The following is a 20,515-nucleotide window of genomic DNA, read 5'->3' as shown; positions in this document are numbered from 1 at the left end:
GATCGGGTTAGCTTCAAACGATCTTTAACGAAAAAGTCGTGCTACGTAACGGCCTCGGGCAATAATTAAAACCGATTCGACTCAAAATGCGAGCGGCGTTCCAGAGCTTGAAGCACCAGAGGCGAGAAATGTGAGGGATAAGGGGTAAAAAGAGTGGGATCGGCCCTGGCGATTGGCGCGACGTTCGTGGCCGGTATCGAAAACTACAAAGGAATGTAAAAAAGTTTATGGTAAAGGGAGTGCGATAAACGTTGAAACGCCAAGCTATAGCATCAAAGAAACGGAAGGCGCTGGGGCGGGTAATGCCGAGAGACGAGGGAACGCGAGGCGAGAACAAAACGCGGACGTAATGAAATTTGTCGCGATAAAACGCGGAAACGAAGACAAGCAGAATTATCGGGAAGGAAACGTTAAAGTTACGTTCAACCAAAGACAAACGCGATCCAGCTTGTTACTTCGTAAGAAGATCCTAGTAACGGGTATTACTATCTCGGAAAAGTATTACCGCTGGCAACATCGAGCGTAAGGTACTTCGTCTTCTCGAAAATCCTTCGTGCTTTCGCTTTCGCTTATTTATTTATTTACACGCGCAGGTGCAAGATATCTGCGCGTTGCCAGCCACCTTGCATCCACACGTACCATTGAATATAAACGACAAATGTTTCAGACACGCTGTAAAAGATCGACGCTATATCGAAGCTCGATCGTGTTACGTTTTTAGTCTTCGTTCCTCTGTTTTTTAGCGATAAAGTTTTAAATACGAACAACCGAAAGTACTGAAAGAAAGAAAATTGATGTTTTTTAAGTTTGAAACCTTGAAAGTACGTCTACAAAGCCATTCGTCGGATTTATAAACGCGTTTTACTCGAAATTATATTTTCGAAATTGATGAGAAATCAAATCCATTCTAGAACTGGTTGAATTTCAATTGCTTTTCGCTTCTCGCCTGATCTTTAAATGTCTATTTTAAGTGTAAATAGTAGTTTCATATGTTCGGAAACAAATAATATCGAAGGGAAAACATCGTAATTTGTTTAGTGAAGTTTGCTTTGTTAAAACTTTACGGATCGGCACGCGCTAGCACGGATTGGACCTCATTAGTAGATTGCCTGAGAAACGTTCCTAACTTAGAAAACATGATAAAATGTATTAGTTTCCGAACATTACATTGTTTCTGTATTGTTATTTCGTTTCAACAAGATATTCATTACAGCCTGGTGAGTTCGAAAGTTCTGAAAAGTAAATTTATTTGCCTACGTAACCATTATATATTGTCGTTTAATAATTTTTTTTATGCATTAGTATTCTCGTTAAACCAAAACTGCTTTAATATATTAGCGATAATGAATTTATGACTGACGGATTCGATGAGCCTCCTCTTTCTGAATATTCTTCTTCTGAAATTCGTAATTTGAAGTTTTAAAAAGATTGTCGACCTTCTGCTACTATTATTAACCTGTGTTAATAATTAAGAGAAGTAATACAAAATGTATGGACATTAAAATTTTAAATAGGAGATACGCTTCTTTTTCCACGTTCTGTTATAAAATACTGCTTCAATTTTTATGCGGTTCTTTCGATGATCTCCCAAGAGCTAATAAATCGCCAGAAACGAACAAGAAACTTTCTATATTAAGATTTCAAGAAACGAGAGTGGAACTTCTCCGTGTAATACTTTCGTAGGATGTTGCAAAATGATATTAATTATACCTTCGTTTATTATACAAATGGAAGCATCAATTTGGGAAGCAATAATTTCCCGGAAGATAAAGGCGAGTTTCTGACTCATTTATAATTCACTTTTACGGTGATAATAATTAAACTAAATAGCTTCGGTGTCTTCCATCCTGCCATCGTGAAAATCAATTTTCGATTAGCTGTCGTGGCGAGTGTGTTCACTTTCAACGTCATCATAATCACTCTCATGAATTCAATGGTCGACATCAGAAGCATATGGTTCTGAAGTTTCTTCATAGTCAGGACTATTCATGAATTCTAACCACCTCGAATAGTACCGACCTTCCATCGAGAACCAGACACGAGTTATGGGAGAAGTTATGGGAGGATTACAAATTCGGGCTACTATAATATATAGTAATATAATATTATAATATATAGTCCAATGTCTGTAAGCGACTACTATCGTATTTAATAAATTATTGAATTCTCGGTTGGTTACTTTCCTTATTTCGTTTTAAAAAACTTTTTAAAAATAATTAATATCATCTAAAATGACTTTCTATGAATTTCAGTACGCGACCTTTAAAATTTCTGGCTACGCCATTGTCTGCGATTCGCCAATATTGTCATGTTAAGCACGTTTAGTATTGGAATATAGTCGTGATCTAAATACGGCATACTATTATCTTGTACGATGCAAATCTTGGATATTATTACCTCGTACATTACTTTATGTAGGAAATCAAATAATGGAAGTATATTCTCAACGAAATCTAATCAAACAATGGAGTAAAAATTAGTGAACTCTCCATAAATAAATCCTTAAATGCGTCAAAAATAAATGTATCAAAATTTTCCTCGTTAATCCATTCACTCAATTTTTTGTAAAATATGTGAAGTACAAAATTACAATTTTCTCTAAATAACTTCATTAAGAAATATAAGAGAAACGTTCGAAATTAAAGAACATTCTACGTGGAAAATGTATATTTCATTTCACGATTCGACGAAAGGTGTCTGGATTAAAATTTTTGCAATTGACTTTAACTTTTGTCAGTAAATGTTCCACTAATAAAATAGTAAATGTAAATGTAAATGTTTGTCACTAGCAGGCTGAAGACGAACCGTTTCTCTCTACTCTTTTTTAAGCCACCACACTAATAATTAATGAAACTATTCTAATATTTGTATTGCACTTGAAGAATAATTTCTAATATAAATACACGTGCTCAACTTCGACACATTCAACATGCGCGGTGCAAATACAGATCGTTAGATCGCGCATACGCGCCTCGCGATCACGTTTCTCGCTACATCAAGCGCCACGTTTGAGCTCCTCGTAGCAATCGCATTAGAATTTATACAAAACCGAGATAATTTTACGGTATACGAGAAAACTACAGCAATATCTTTGTGTTTCGCCGTCTCTGGTCCGAGTGGAGCTTACGTCGCGTGCATCTCGAGCTCCCCTCGTTGTCGTGCCGCCTGGAACTTTTCTCCGGAGTAGGAACTTCCGAGAAGTTCTCGAAACGGTTCGGATAAGATGCTGGAATCGCTTAGCCGCTTATCCACGAGATGGCAACTAATTCCTGGATGCTTGTCCCGTGAGGAGGGATGGTTCTGTTCGCGTTCGGTGCCCGAGGCCGCGTCCGGGGAAACGACGAAACGTCCCCGGAATATAGGACGCGTTTGGGTCAAGGACGACTGCGTTCGAAAAGGACGGGAGCCGTAATTGGGCCGCGTCGTCGGTCGGAAAGTAGAAAAGACGCGTCACGGCCGGCGAGTTTTTGAAAAACCGTGGACGCATCGGGGCGGGTTAGGGGCACGTCCCCGGCACAATGAACTCATCTTGCGCCGTCAACCTTTCCCCTTTGTTCTTGCCGGGTGGTTGTCGTTCGAAAAGCGATAGCTTCTGTCGCGAATACGAGCGCCCGGCCGCCGCCGAACCAAGGGGGTAGTTTCGTTGTTCGGGAACCGTACGAAGAGCGAGTTTGTTAAGCGGGGGTGGCTCGCCGTGGGAAAAGATCGACGGCGGGGAGTCGTCGGGCTTTCGAGTGGAGTTCGATCCTCCGGTTGAGGTTTTGTTCCGCCATTGTGATAACTCAAACAATGCCGGCCTGCCTGCCGCGTGGTACGCGAAGGGACGCGAAAGGAGGGTCGAGTGTCTCTCTCGGTCCTTCTCTTTCGTTTCCCATCTCCCACTTCTCGCGGCTCCCTTTCTTTCCGGTTCCCCGTACCTTTGCCTATCCGCGTCTATCTAACCACCCCATATATTTATCCGAACGGTTCGCGTCGCTCTTCTCGCGATCGTCTTTCCTCCCTTTCGCTCGAGCCTCGCGCGTCACGGTCGATCCGACGCATACACACCCCCGTACTCCGCTCTCGCGACACCTCTTTATTCGCTCGACTCCGTTCCCGGCGTTGCTCTTTGTCCCGTCCGGCACCTCGAGCAGATTACCGCTGGCCCTATACGCGAAATACTGAACGTGACGAACGAAGAGGGACGGGTTATTAATCCGCGGCGTGGTCCTCGCACAGAGGACTCCAGACAAAAGAAATTCGCTCCGAGCGGCTGGCTGGCGAATTTTTTCGGCTCCTCGCGATACACCCCCGAGGAGAAGTGCTTACGCAACGTGATCGATGGTCGTTGAGCAAACTATTAATATTGGATCGGTTCCAGTTATCCGCTGATTTTTGTTACGAGTTCCAAGTTATTGTACTCTTCCCGTTGTTTACGGAACTTTGAAGAATTTATTTGCTACATTTACGAAGCTCAGGACGCGAATTATTTGTTCGTTGACCATTAACCCTTCGCACTCCGAGAGTCTCTATTAATGTGAACAACTAGCAATACCAAATGCAATTTCTTGACGTGGTTTCTAAAAATAAAAAAATACCTATAATTAAAGTTTTATTATATTAATGAAACGTGAATCGAGCTATGGTATGTAATACGTTTCTCGCTAGTGTAGTGCAAAGGAGAATTTTAGTGAATTATTGGGCGTAGGATTATCCTGCTTTATATGTTGTTAATGGGTCTGTTTGTAACTGAGTTTTCTTAGTTGCCGTATAATCGACTCCACAAATTCTGCGGGAGGGAACAAGCACTAATACAAGACGTGCAACTGACAATACGCATGGGAATGCGGTGTATGCATGTTGGAGTTCCGGTCCATTATAATCAAACTACTTGGGAATATCTTAACCCAGTTATGCATGATGTCCTTCCAGAAGGATTTAGTAAATACATTGTTCTGTTCTTATATTAAATCTCGATTGATCTTATATCGATGAATTGTTTTTCTCTTAGCACATTGATTACGAGATCAAGCCTCTCAAATTGTCCATGGAAACAGAACATTGCTTTTAGACAATTGGAAACTAGAGTATTCACAATTTGTTATAGAACTTATCTAATCTTGAGAATTAATTTTTTTAGCTGCTCACAATCAGTGAAAACTCATGTCACCCATATGTGATATACAACAAAATTCTTGCGTGAATCTACGTTAGAGATACACTCAATGCAATCACTCTCTGTTTATGTTACTTCAGCTGAAGCAACTATCGATTCGATCGGTCAGCAGCTGTGTAATTAAAACCCATTTAAACGGCCAATTTCAGTTCAACCACTTCTGAGAACAAAGTCTCGCCTGAACCTCTCTACGTGAAATCTGGATGTTTCGATTTGATTGCAAAAAGAAAGACCACGAATTAATACCTTTTGTAACAAAATTCAGAATACTTCGAGAACTTTCGAACGCCTCATTTCGACAAATCTTTGGGAATTTTTTTCTTCGAATCAGTAGGCTGTATGGTTCTAACTTTTCGTACACATATTTGGTAATGTTTCACGAGTACAAGATAATTTGTTCACGGAAGAGGGATGATCATTATGAGAGCTACGTGCCTTCAAATAACATCCTTCCAAGAAAATGTTTATGTGATGCTAGACAGCAAAATACCCTCTTAAAGCTGCGTTTTTGGCAGGCAACAAATTTTCCAAAGCAAACAACGCGCGTTTCCCATTATTGGAAGACAGAGTGGCACAAATTCAAACGGTTACTTTTCCGTAAATTAATTGAACATCTGGGTAACTTCCCTCGCAAGTGTCAACGATCCGCCAATTGTCGTTGCGGCTAGGCCTTCGTGGCACCATCGACACCGCTTCCAGTCCAATTATCTTGCGGCGCTTAACACTGATCGATTAACGCCTCGGGTACGTGGGGTCGCTATTCCCCTCCCCTAACAACCCACCGCCCCCACCCTCCCCACGGTTTCCAAAGGGGCTGTCTCCGGCGCATTTTCGCGGCGTCCGGTTTTTCCTCGCATTAGAGGCGAGTCCGCGTAAAACGTTTGTCTCGGCCTGCGTACTCGCGGGACAATTCAGCCGAGAATCGTGCACAAAGGCAGCCACGGACTCCCGCGCCTCTGCGCGCCATGTTTCCACCTATTACATATTCATACGTGGACACTAACGATAGTCGTAGGAGTTCCTAACGGAGAACCAGTTTGTAGGTTTCCCATGTTTACCAACACCAGCGTTTATCGAACGACGATATTCGTGTACCGCCAAATAGACACAAACGAAGAACTTATTACGAAGAAGTTATACACGCGTATTCCACGTTAATCGCGTGGATTTTAATACTCTGAATTTATAAAATATGGTAGAAATCGTGGCGCGGGCAGATTACCGCGCAAACGTTCGCGTATTCGAACGCTCGCGTTCGAGTAATTAAAAATAAAGCTGAATAATTTCCACGCTTCGTTTCGCTATATACGGTATACTACTCTTTCCTTTCTCGATGCATGAGACATAAACAGAGTGTTCGGCCACCCCTGGGAAGAATTTTAATGGGGGATTCTAGAGGCCAAAATAAGACGAAAATTGAGGATATCAATTTGTTGATGGAGGCTTCGTTAAAAAGTTATTAGCAATTAAATTCAAAAATTTCAAATCGTTCCGGAAAAATTAGTTTCGATTGCGGGAGTCAATTACAATCATCTTTGGTGAATACACATACTTCCGAAATCCTACCCACTTTCGAGAAAAAAATTCGAATAAGTGCTGAAAATTTTGGGTGAAAAAAAAGACTTTCGAATCGTCTTGGAAAAATTATTTTCAGTTGCAGGGGTCAATTGCAAGCATTTTTGGTCAATAGACATACCCCCGAAATCCTACTCAGTTTCGAGAAAAAAATTCATTACCGAAAATTTCATGTCTGACCATAGCGCCGATATGTTTCACTGAAATTTCATGCGAATCTTTAAAACGTCATAACTTCTGAACGGATTGGACGATTTTAATGTTTAAAAAAGCAAACTACGCGTATTTTGATGGAGAATATGTACAAATTGCAAAAGTATTCGAAACGTTGATCCTTGACTCCGCAAAATGAGAAAAACCCCATAAAAATGGTCGAATTTTCAAACAGCCGTAACTCCTACAATAGTGAATATATTTCAATGTAACTTTTTTCTGAAGTAGGGCTCACGGGTACCTACAAAAAAGTATTAGACAACTTTTCTATAGGACGTCAAACAAAATTATTAAAAATGAAAAAGGAATTTGTAAGAAAAATCGACAGGGGTTAGGTGCCTAAATTTTTCGACGGAAAAAAAAAATTCCAAATCGTTCTGAAAAAATTATTTCTAGATTCTGGGGTTAAATAGAACCATTTTTGGTGAATACACATACCCCCGAAATCCTACTCAGTTTCGAGAAAAAAAATTCAGTACGGTCGGAACTTTAAACGTTAATAACTTTTTAACAAAGCCTCTATCAACAATATGGTATTCTTGATTTTCGTCTTATTTTGGCCTTTAGAATCCCCCATTAAAATTTTTCCCAGGGGTGGCCGAACACCCTGCATACTGGAATTATTTTAAGTTGAGCTCTAAGAGTTGAACAGTTGCAGCTATTCTTTTCTAAAGCATCAAAACGACCGCCATTTCTATCTTATTTTAATATAATATTCGTAAAATAAAAATTTATTTATTTTGGATGTCGTTACCAGGTTTAGAAAAACGCGTTTGAAATATGAATACATTTTATTGGCGTCCGAATATTTTCGTATATCGGTAGCAGGGTGACGAAAGGTATCGGGCGACAGTCGAAATTACCGAGACACGATGCGGGACACGAGGGATTCGACCAAGTTCGAAGAGACTGTTTAAACATTTACTTCCGGCGGCGTAAATATCGTCTTCCAGAAACTCCGGCGTGCATCGAGGTCGATTCCACGGCAGCTCTCAATGGCGGAAGCGTCGAAATTAAACGTCAGCGGCAGCTCGGTCAAAAGCTGTATCCGTCTATGCTTCGCTACTTCTCGTCTCTTTTCAGACACCTCGACCATCCGTACGGCTCGTGGCGTTTTCCTAATTAATCGCAAGGAGGTTCACGGAAAAGGTCGAGGAGGAAGGAAAAAGGAACGCCAGCTCGCGGAGAGAGGTCTCGAGATAACGCGTTCGCGGCATCGCTCTTTTAACCGTGACGCAATTTTACGTCTGAAAATGCGCCGCGATCCGTGAGACGATCCAACGATTCGATGCTTTAGTCGCAAAGGTCCTTTTCCCGAGGAAATTCTTCTTCCTTTTTCCTTTCCGTCGCGGTCGTTCCACAAAGATCGAACACGAAATGCTCGCGTCTGTACGCGTTGGCGCGCAAATTCGTTATACGTACAGTAATGATTCTTAAAATGCAACCTCAACATGGAATTCAAACCACCATTGCCCAATATGAGCAAAAAAAGGCCCATATAAGGGACACTTTGAAGTTCGTGAGCGACTCGTCTACGCGACAAAAAAGAAAACCAGAAGAAGAAGAAGAAGATTTTTAAAATAAACAGAGAGACAGAACAGTTGCCAGTGCTTTAAAAACATGTATCGATACGTGACAAACTTCTAAGAAAAAAATTATTAAAAATCTTGTTACTATTGCGAAGTATCGACTGTACGAGTAGGTTGACCGATGTTTAAACTGGCGTCTTTGTCCAATCATTCAACGATCGTTTGTCGCGACGCTTATCGTTAGTAAATCTCGCGACGGGTATACATATTAATGGCCATTGGATCGCGCGCCCCATGTGTCGAGTTCACGGTGCACCAAGCACCCTCGTTCCAACTAACGGCGACGTCTACAAACCGATCGAAGGTGTTCAGGGTTGTTTTCGCGATACGCTCGATTCGATTCCGAGCCAATCCACGCCGCGTCGGCGAAACATCGACGAACCCACGCTCGACGAAAGTTGTCGATGGCAACAAACGTGACGAAAATAAAACCGTGGACCGTAAGCAGGTCGGAGTGGCTCTAACGATTTTGGATGACCGATACACACCCGACGGGAGGTAGCAAAGCATCGTTGATTACTTTCCATCGAATAACTGGGCCAAGAACCGACGAAATTCTCGAGGATCGTATCCTGGGACTCTGCTGTTTCTTTTTCTACGGCAGAGCGGAGCTGCTTAACCTCTTCGTACCTTTCTTCGGTCGAGTGTCGTCGTTATTCGTAAGTCTGCGCGAGGGAAATGGAACTTCAACGTTTGTCAAACGTGCAAACAGCGACTGAGAGATCAGAAAATTGTGAACAAATTAAGGAGGTTAGAATAATGATAACTATAGTATTGAAAAGTGATCAAGGTGTCGATTAAACGATTGATTTTGTACTTTATGATATTCGTGTTTGAAAGTATCGTCTATCGCAATTGAATATTTTTGGTGAACTTCAAATGACCACAAAGGTACGTCACTCGTTGAAAGTTCGTTTTACTTGAAAATGTTAAAATAAGTCGCAATTAAAAAATCACGATATTAAGGAAAATAGTTGCAAATGAAATTGTATTAATAAAATATATTCAATTGTGTATGTGCTATATAAATTTGAACATCTACGATCGTCACGTAATACTCGAATAAAATTTACCCCTTCTTTGGGTTTGCAGAAGCTGGGTTACTATACGGGTCGAATCGATCATAACTACATTCCTATTCTGAATCGTATTAACCTACTGACTATTCATTATCGCTTTGTTCTCGACGATTTAATTTTTCTGCTCGAGATTATTAATGGTTCTATTAACACCGGCTACATCTCGAGTTTTATCGGGTTTAATTACTGTACAAGTTTTTCACATACAGTGAGCGGTCCAATTATTAGTTGCACATGTTAGAGTAGTAATTACACATACTAGAATCCCGTTTTAATTCATTTGAAATTCTCTTAGGTTTGAAAACAGTGAAAAATAATACATAGAAACAGTCGATATTCCACAGCAGTTACATAACTTAAGCAACGTATGTTTAATTGCTTATTAATTCATTTGAAAATGGTTTGCCAATGATTCTGTAGGACGAGTGGCTGGGAATAGTTCGTTTCGAATTCGACAGAAATTTGTCGAATAAAATCTGAGGAAAGGGGAAACCGAGGAACTCGCGCTCGGCCGGTCAGCTTCGCGTTAATAAAATTCACCGAGCATTAAAGCGGGAAAGATCGTGGAGCAAAGAGAAGAGACACGAGTAGGGAACCGAGTTGGCCTCCGATCTACGAGGAAAGAGCAAAAGGCAAGAACTGGAAATGCACGGCAAAGGAGATTTCACGGTGTCGGAGCACCTGCCGTAAAGAAAACGAAAGCAAAGCTCTCTCTCTCTTGGCGCCCGAAACGATTCCGTTCCATCCAGAACCAACGATTGGCTGTTTTCAACCACCCCTCCTCCCTCCAGGAAGATTGTCTCGACTGGGCAGGAAGCTCTATTCGACGTTGCAGCGTCCGAATTAACGAACCAACATTATTTAGTCGAGCGTCGGTGTCGAAATTGTAACGCCGGCGCTCGTCGATATCCGATGACATTAACGCTCGGTTGAGCGAAAATCTGTTTATTCGCGACGGTCCATCGTCGGGCAAATCGCGTTTGGAAAATTTCCGACCGGTTATCCGTCGACAACTATCGACCGACGCGCGACAAAGGAATAAAATTCGAGGTCGGAGGGCCGCGTAACAAGCCGCGCCGCGATTATGTCAGTATTACAAAAGTTTTAACCGTGGAACATCGATAACAAAATTAACGCGGCAAAGCTAGGGGTGGAGTTCCACGGTCGACTGTCGTCGCGCGACGTTATCGAACGATCCCACTGACATCGTTTCAGATGCGTTAATATACCATCCTTATTACGCCGCGCTTGCTACTTTCGATCCCCGGTACGATCCACGCTGGCGGAACTAATCGATCTATCCAATCGATGGAATCGAAGTTAAATTACGTTGGCGAAACGCTAGGTTGTGAGGCGAACTACTTGACAAAATAACGTGAAGGAAGCGGGGACCGTGACGACGTAGGAGCGGAAGGGACACGTGCTCTTGGGTGTCGAGAAAGATCTTCTAAGTTAAGAATGATATTAATGGGGTTGACCATAGTATACGTAATTAGAGAATTGTATCATGAATCTCATTTAAATTTATTTCCTTCGACATTTCCAACTTCAAAAGTTCTTCTTTTACGTAGAATCAGATTCTGAAGTAAATAATACAACATTCTATTTTAAAAACTATGTTTGATTTAGTATTAATCTTGTTTGGGTATTTCACTATATGCTACACAATCTATGCAGTACGAATGAACGACACAAATGTAGTATAAAATAAATGAAAAAAAATCTCGAACGCAATTTTTTAATCATCGTTCTTAATTTTCTTCTCGTGACCGTACATCGGAATAAAAGTATTAGTTAGCCGCCGGTTCCACGCCAAGACAAAAATAATAATTTATTAATGCGTCGCCACGATCGAAAGACATTCCGCAGTTGCGAATCGAGTTCGTCGGGAAGTTCGACGACGGCCGAATCCATTGCAAGAAAACAGACGACAACGGTGCATACTGCATTAGCCGTTAACATCCCTTCCGGTCGAGTAAAAAGTTTCACAGGGAGCAGAAAACGCGGAAGCTATGGCGGTTCGTCCGAGCCTCACGGTCCCGACCGCGCGCACAATTATACGGAGTCGAGTCGCGTTTATTTTACGTAATTAGCGCGAGCCGGTTACGAAAAATGGGTCAACGCCTGGTCTTTGCATATTTATAATTTACTTATCATTGTCTTGACAGTTACAATGTATTTCGCATAGATAGAAACTCGTATAACGGTGCTTATTCAACGGAACGTGACGGTCTAATTACGGTTAACAACGTACATTATAATTGAGGCTGAATCCGTCAATGTAAATAAATGTATAATTAATTGGAATACATTGTTGAATTTCGGGGGGGGATCAGTTTTGTTCGGATACTAATTATCATTTCTTTTAAATACTTTAAAAATGAGGGATGCCTTCGTTCACAGTGCCTGTTTCGAAAATTATAATAATATACAGATTGTTCGACGATTGGCGGTTCCAACGAGAATGGGAACATTTTACATGAAAAAGTGAATCAAAAATTCGCGGAGTACGCGGTTAAATGGAACCTGGTAAACATGTCTGACTATTATTGGATATTTCTGCTTGTTTCGTGTTCTGTAACATTAATTGTGGTATCGTATAGTCAATATGTCTTTTGCAGGTTGTCTAACTAGTTCAAATACGTGCATCGTTGCTGACAGTCACATTTTTCAGAATTCAAAGGTTACCAAATTGAAGTAAAATAATTTTCTCCAAAACTGATAGAAGGTTCGAGTCCGTTCTTGGCAACAATGAATAATAATTGAAACTGCTCCGTCAGTGGCATCGGTGACTGAACTCGGTGTTCGGGTTCGAATATCGAGAATCGCGTAACCGATAGAGGGGACTGAACGATCGATGGACAGACCTTGAGGGTGTGTAACTGGCAGACCGAATGCGAGTCATCACCAAGCGTGTATCGTCGATCGCAGGACGATGAATAGAGGAGGCCAGTGGGTGGGGGGGGGGGGGCGTTCAGGGGTTGTCGGCGTCGGCGTCGACGTCTCTGCGTAAGCATTCAGCCGACCTATGATGAATCGGCCTAATTTCGCGGCCGAAAGGTCACGTAAGCTCGGTAAATCTTGGACAGTGGCGTCGGAGAAGCGAAACATTTAGCGGCGTTGCACGCAAATCCCACAACGGTCGTGTGCCACGGGGCAAGAGCACCGAGCAACCCGGGTGGATAGTAGTCGGGGCCGTAGGAAGCGATTCCTAAATCATATCAGCGCGCTCGAAACACACGCCACGCATTCCTGAAACTGTTTGCTATCGCCTACTACCAACCACCGGCAGCCCGGTTCCACGCACACACGTACGTGTAACTCGGTGTTCCCTCGGTCTCTCCCTCCGGCGACGTAAAACGTTTCCAGCAGTTACCCTCCATGGTCCGTCGTGGTGCAACGTGGATCAACGTGGTCCACCACGCCCGAGGGACGGCGAATTGAGTCGATCCACCGACCATAATCACCCTCGGCTTCCCCGTCGATGAGATTGATGTCGTCAGTCTCCTGCTGCCGCTGTCGATGAAATTTCGTTTCACCGGGTTTCTCTCCTCCGTCCGACGATACCGAATAAAAGGAAGATCGAACTAGAACCGGCGGCGGCGGCTCGACGAATCGATCGTTTCGCGTAATTCCGCGCGCCGTCGAATATGTTGCCGGCCCGTAATCACCGTGTAGGTTATCGTGGTTGAGATTAATGCCGTCGAAGGTCATAGATATCGGGCGCGCTAATACGTTATGCCGCGGCCGAAACTTGGTCTCGTTGGCTCGCAGAGAATTCCAGCCGGATAATCGTTTCGAAACAACCGAGGCCCCCGATGAAATATCGCCTCGAACATTGCCGTGCGCCCGTGGGACAACTTTTCGATCGGTGGTCGCGCGCTCGACCGACCGGCAAAAACGGAAGGCTTGAAAAACTCTACGGAATGCTCCCGGATCTTTCGGGAACGCCACAGGTAATCCCACGGATAAATAAACCGGAACCAGCGAACGAAATTATCGCCTAGCAACGTGTACTCGTAGGAGGAAAAAATCGCAGCGTTTCGTTCGTAATTAGATATCGTTCTTTTCAACCTACTTCTTTCCCCGCCGTCAAGGAACTTCTTCGCAATGTCAATTATTATGAAATAAATAATTATCTCTTGACGATAGACTGAGAAGGTAATCTTTGCAAATTATTTGTCGACGTATTAACAACTTCACTACTACAGGAAGTAGCGAAGATTCGCGCTTTTACCTCGTTAAAGCGCGCCACCGTGTTCTAAGTGAAACGTTTTATCGAGGAATTGTTTTAAAACTTCTTCGATGCGAGATGAAGAAGTCTAAAACTATTGCAGCGTGTTCTACAATAATTATTCGACTGATTTTTATAAACGATAACATTTTCTCTTGTGTAAGGGTTTCTTCCGATAGTAAATGAGTAATAATAATAATTAACATCGAAAATTTTCGTACCAATCGTGCCAACGATTCAACGCGGAGGATCGATCGGACGCTGCATCTATTCTACGCATCTCTGGATGATCGATCGTGGCACTGTCGATGACACGTTACGGAATGTTACGTGGACGACGCATATTCCAAGCGTTCCGAGGTCGTCGTGCAACCGATTTCCAGTTAAATTATATATTTATACAACGTAAAACGATGGTTTTAGCAAACATAGTGGATGTACTTTGGGTCTTAAGATCTTTCTCCTCGAGTTTGCATTAATAATACAAAAATTCCATTTTCATCTACAGCGGTTGCTCGAAAAGAGAAATAATAAAACTCTTGCCATAACATTACTTACGATCTACAATTATTTATTTATGATTAATGGGTCTAGATCAGTGATTCGCTGTAATTTTATGACGTATTATTTGTACCCACCACCTGCCGTAATTGTTTATTTATGTGAAACAAACTGGTATTCCAAATATGCTGCACTTCCTCTACTATTAATATAACATCGATACGATGAGAAAATAATGCGTATACAATTGAAAATTGACAACTAGGTGAAACAGTTATACTAGAGTTGTTGGACTAAATTATATTATTATTAATGATAATAATGATTTCTTCGCATATGGTAATTATTTTTAACAATTCGTCCATAACCTTGACCTTGACATACGATGTACGAGGGTACTAAACCTATCCCAAACCTATTTGACTTCGACCTACCACAAAGCTATTATTATCTTCAGAAATATACAGACTGTGTCACACAACTAGGGCGAGTTATATCTCGAAATTATACATCGCGAAATTCACCCCAAAAATGCTGAAATCAATTAGCAGAATATCTTTGTTTAACTTTAAACCTACGACAAATATGCGTCACAATTCTAATAATTTATGGTACAACCTATACTTCCTTTCGACGATTCCTATTTATAAAAACAAACCAAACATTTTAACCACCAATTTTCCTACGTTTTATCAATCATCGTTAACAGCGTTCGATCGAGCATTCATAAATACACATATTCCAAATTAACGGGCGTTATATACATCGTAGCAATAATAATAAAACGGGAACGAGCAACGCAAAGGAATTATCGTCGACGAGAAAAATCCGGGTCTGGAAATTTCTGATTCGATTTAAACGGTCGGACGACTGACTTTTACGTCGAACGGATACCGTGTCGTGCAAATGCATCGAAGAGCTACGATTTCATTAAGCTCATTCGAAAGTGGAAACTGCCGACCGGATCGTACAAACAACCAATATCCATCGTTTGATTCCGGTTAATCGCCAGCCTGAAATCTCTCCAGCGAACGCGTACGTTACCAGCGTTCGAGGCCACGTAATCTTCGTCCGATTGGAAATTTTCCGGCACGAAAACTCGTCGGTTCGAAAATTAATCGTCCTGCTTTAAATACGCCCGGAAAGAAATTAAAACGCCTCGACGGTGATTCACTAAAAAATCCTTTTCCCCCGCGATCGTTCGAAACAACGGGAAACGCTTCTTAAGAATTTACAAACCCCCGAGTCCGAAGCGTTACCGCCTGAACTTCGATTTCTCTCGGACGTTTCAAATTAATCGCAGCCATCCGATAAACTTTAACCGTTCTCGGAGCGGAAAGATCGGACGTTGTTCTCGGACAGCCAGCACAAAGAGCCGTTTTTGCGAAGCGATGGACAGCTCGAGGGGTAACTGGGTCAGAAGCTTAGACGCGAGATTGAAGCTGCTCCTTCGATGTGTACTACAGCATTCCTCGAATACGTCAATAGATAAACATAGTTCCCTGACTCACCTATTTGGAGTAGTCGCAACGAGAAAGCCTCCGATGCGTATTCGACGTGACGGCAGCAAAGACGATTCACCGCATCTTTTTATCGTGTCCGCCGAGCGTTCACGTGCTGCTTCTGCCAGTAGCACTAACACTACCACCACCACCCCCGCACCAGCACCACCACCACGACCACTACCGACACAACCACCACCGGTACTGCCGTCGACACCACAATTATCGCTGTAAAAACGCGACTAGACCCTCCTCGTAGCTCTCGCTGGCAAATGAAACGAGTTTGGTGGCGATCGTAAACAGATCACGAGAGGCACCGTTGACAGTCGTGGGTATCCCGAAGTCGTTCGAACGTGAGTATCATGTCGACGAATTTTCAAAGGTTTTTTACGACGAAAAGGACGCGATCACTGGGCGTGAAACGATTCGATTGTCCGTGAGCGTAAAGGCGGATCGTTTCGCGAGTTCGCTGCTGGGTTTTCTATCGGTCGATCGGCACAAGGGATCGGTGACGCTTTGTGGCACGTAACAGCGAGCACGTTGCTGGATCGAAGGGTAGCTCGAGCGCGTTCTACCCCTGCCGTTGCCGGGGTTCGACTAATGCGAGAACCGAATCTCGTACATTGGCGCTACCCGAGCGCATGCTCTGGCTTTCCTCGTTTCCTCGCTTATCCGCGTCTGTGCGAGTGCTCCTATATACGCGGTCGCACCGTGTCCTACCTATAAACGGCTGGTCAAGAAAATTCTCGCGGAATCAAAATCCCATCGAAGGAGTCGTTGGCACGCCAAAGGGCCCTTCGAGGTCTTTTCCTTCCTCTAACTCGATTTCAGACACGGAAACCATGAAAATCCGAAAACCCCCTCTCTCCCCGTTACATCCCCCTTACCGCCTCTTTGTAGATTCTTTGCTGGCGCGTTTCTCTTCTTCGCGCCCCTTTTCCTCTTTTATGTCGAGACCCGTTTCGCGTCGCGGAATAAAGGCGCGCGGCGGTTTTACGCGTCGACCAGTTACGTTGCTATTCCCCTTTATTTCTGCGCGGGGAACGAGCCACGAAACGATGCCAACGCGGAAAAATATTTTTTTTTTTTACGCGCAACGCGACGAAGAAAGGCGACGTTCGCGCGACGTCGCACGATGGTCCGAACACCGATAGTTGATAAACAGAATACGAGACTCGAAGGTCCTCGAGAACAACGTGATTCTCAAATACGGAATCGTTTTGAGAATGAAATAATTAGAAGCGAATATTGTATTCTATTAAATAATGGATTTAAATGTGAGGATTTTAATTTGCAGATACGAATTTGGAGGGAAATTTTTTGAGAAGCTGGAAAATACGTGTTTTTGCAGTGTTTGCGGTGTACCTCCGATTTTTTTTTTACTATTTTTTAATTACAGAACTCGACTAACTTCCACCATTATGGTTTCAGATATTTTATAGTTATTTGTTATAAATTCAATATTTCACGATACATATTATATTATTATTTTATTGTGATAAAGACATTTTCCACGGGTTCGCGTTATCCAAGATTTTAAGGTCTGGTGATAGTACTGCATACGTTCGAACTAGAAGAACAAGCTATCTAGCAGCGAATGTTTTATCTAAATCGGTCCAATGGTTTTCCAGTTTATCGCGTAAAAAAATAGGCACAGAAAACATCCAAACGGATAAATTTATATAATAGTACAGATATGCAAAGTTTGAAGGTTTTCGGCATGTTCTAAGGCCCCCATCTAGAGACCTACTTTACGCTGGTTTATCAGTTGAAACGCTTGAACGATTCTATATACGCGGTGTCGCACGCAACTGGATCAACTTGTACAGTTAAAAAGGTAGAAAAGAAAAATTTCAGTGCACATGTCTTCTCTGTAAGTGGAGGCGTTTCAATGATTTTTAAATGTATCTTTTTGCTACCTTCTACAAGGGAAAAGATAGTTACGTTTTTCTCGAGACGCTGAGTTTGTTTTACGAGCAAGCACGCCGACAGCCTACCAAAATTTAATTATCGTGGGGTCCGATTTTACGAATTTTCGATGGCGATTTTTAACGATCCTCGTGGCTGTTGCTCGTTAACTTTAATATCTTTTCTCGCGGAACTGCCGCGTTTGGGAAAAAACGGTTTCTAATTTTCGCGTGTTCACGCGCTTTTTATCGCTTCTTCGACAGAGTGGCACGCAGAGCGATCGACGATCTCTCATGGCATTTTACTCCCCTTCCTGTCTCTTCTCGTTCGCCGATCTCGTTGCCAAAGTACCCGCAAACTTTTTACGATCGAGCTCCGTTTTGATATCGATCGTAAACGAAAACGGTCAGTGATTTCCAATGGCGGAGGTACGGTCGAATATGGGAACTAGGGAAACCACGAAAGACGGGACGAATTTCGATCTAACCTAGGGAAAGGAACTCGATCGTTTTGCGAGGCTGTACAGTGTACCGTACGGACATAGGAGACGCGTATTCAGCCGTAGACGTGTTATCGGCAGGGTCTGGCGGTAAACCTATTTCGTTCGAGCTCGCAACGAAATCTTCGACGGTACGAACCTTTGAATCCCGCGAAGACGGATTTCAAAAACGACAGACGACGGTCGCCCGTTCCCCCGAGTTGGATCAAGCATTACTGTCGACGTCGAAACGAACTACGAGCGCCGAAAATGATACTTAACCCCTTTTGAATCGCGAATTTTTCTATTCGATAGATTTGTTCCCTTGAACCGGCAACGGGGAACTTTTCGGCATCGCTGAGTACGAATTTTATAAGAATAATAACACGTGTTTATTGGGAGGACACGATTATTGAGAGGACTAAATACTCAATAGTTTTTTAGACAATTATAAGTAGACTCTGTATAGCTCTAGTGCGTGAGTTCTTTTATATTTTTGTATAGGAAGAAAATATGTATCAAATAAGAATTTGTTGATATCGAAATATTGTAGCAATTAGGAGAATTGCCTGCACCAGGGTCTAATGACGCTCACATACTACAGTGAGTCGTCGATGAGTGTCGCGAGTCGGTCCGAATTGCAATAGATGGAATTGTTTGTAAGTGTCGTGCAGTCTACACCAGACCTCGACACTTACAGACGATTCGCTGTAGTATGTGAGCGTCATTAAACCCTGGTGAAGGCAATTCTCCTAATTGCTACAATATTTCGATATCAACAAACTCTTATTTGGTACATATTTTCTTCCAACACAAAAATATAAAAAAGCTCAAGAACTGAATTAATGTTTTTAACGAGACATCCTATGAATAGTCGATGGGATCACACTTAAATTTTATTAAATAAAATATTACTAAATCTGTCTTTTCGTAATTATAGAAAACTTTCCTAATTGTTCTGTGAGAAATATAATGATTTCATACGATTCAATCGATATCGTCGGGTCCTACTAGTCCCGAGTACAGCACTAACGTTGTGCGCATGCGCGTGTACGATGCCCAGGGTGCTCCTTCCAGAGTCCAATATGGCCGCGTCGCGTGTGCACGTGTTTCATTCGCGTCGTACTTTCTTACTTTTTTAACACATATCGTTTAATAGTTTTTAGTTTATAACTGTGTATCGGTAATTAACCCGACCTAACCTCGTTCCTCGTTAAAAACCTGACAGTTTAGTGATCTATTTCAAGTGAAAAATCATCGTGTTGTATCGGTTGTAAATGTTGCGCCAAAAGTTTCTAGAACCGTAATACTAACTGACAAAATCTCAATTGCTGTGGACAGTATCGTGTGAATCGTGTTAGACGATTTGATATTTCTCCGTTCCAGTGTAACAAATTTAACTTGGAAGATCGGCCTCGAGAAGATACTACCACAAATTTCATGAAGGGCTTCGACACGGTGAGTACGCCATTTTTATTTCAAAGTTGAGAGGTTATAATTTTTCTTTTGCGACACATTTTTTATCTGTTCGATTTGTCGTTGCTGAACCGTCGCTAAATGCAATTTTTGTTATCACACGTTGACGATCTTAAACTCATTTGTGAAATCAATTAGTTGGACGATAATTAATACGGTCTGATTTAAATAATCTAGATTCGGTGCAAGACCAGAAATGCCAGGTTCTGAATTACGTACGTGAACAAGATCGTTGCTTTAATTCGTACTATTGTTCGATTCGTTATCTTTGCATTATGTTCGTATCAACTCTCGAATTTGCTTACCATACAACCTGCATTTCCAACGTTACCTCCAAATCTCTAGGATTTCTAATGCGTGCTGCTAAAGACTTTCATGAGCCACGCACGTTGAAGCTTGTTTACAATGTAATAGTACTCCCTAGCATCAAATGCGCTTTACATAACTCCGTCATTGTATTGCGCAACAGAAACAATTGAGGATTCAACTTTCTGAGATCTGTCTATCCTCGCATTGAATTAATTATATCAAGATAGAATTACGATCTGAATCTTTAATCTATTCCGCCATTTTTTACTGCCAGTAATTGTGACCATACGTAGATTTGCCGTATCTCGAAATAGAGATTCATTCTTTTTATGTAATTATTTTAATATCATTAATACGTAATTTCATTACATTGCAATGTCGTCTCAATATAAATTTTATTATTCGAAATTTAGTTACATCGTCGTTAATTTTCTCTGGCTCTCAGAACATATAATTCTTTATTTTTCCGTTCAATGTTTAAAATCTTCTTCTAAGA

The 20,515-nt window shown here is 42.1% G+C and overlaps 1 protein-coding gene across 2 annotated transcripts in view; it reads right to left on the bottom strand.

The window, feature by feature from the left end:
- Positions 1–16,427, bottom strand: part of Lar (tyrosine-protein phosphatase Lar) — a 509,997-nt gene extending 493,570 nt beyond the window's left edge. For both annotated transcript variants that reach the window (XM_076769144.1, XM_076769145.1), the window contains exon 1: positions 15,858–16,427. The gene's annotated coding sequence lies outside the window, so the exon portion shown is untranslated. The remainder of the gene's footprint in view (positions 1–15,857) is intronic.
- Between the last annotated feature and the right edge of the window lie 4,088 nt (positions 16,428–20,515).

Source organism: Colletes latitarsis, chromosome 7 (genome assembly GCF_051014445.1).
Source record: "Colletes latitarsis isolate SP2378_abdomen chromosome 7, iyColLati1, whole genome shotgun sequence".
Lineage (NCBI taxonomy): Eukaryota > Metazoa > Arthropoda > Insecta > Hymenoptera > Colletidae > Colletes > Colletes latitarsis.
Note: the sequence above shows the minus strand (reverse complement) of the source record. Positions and strands in the feature narration are given on the sequence as shown.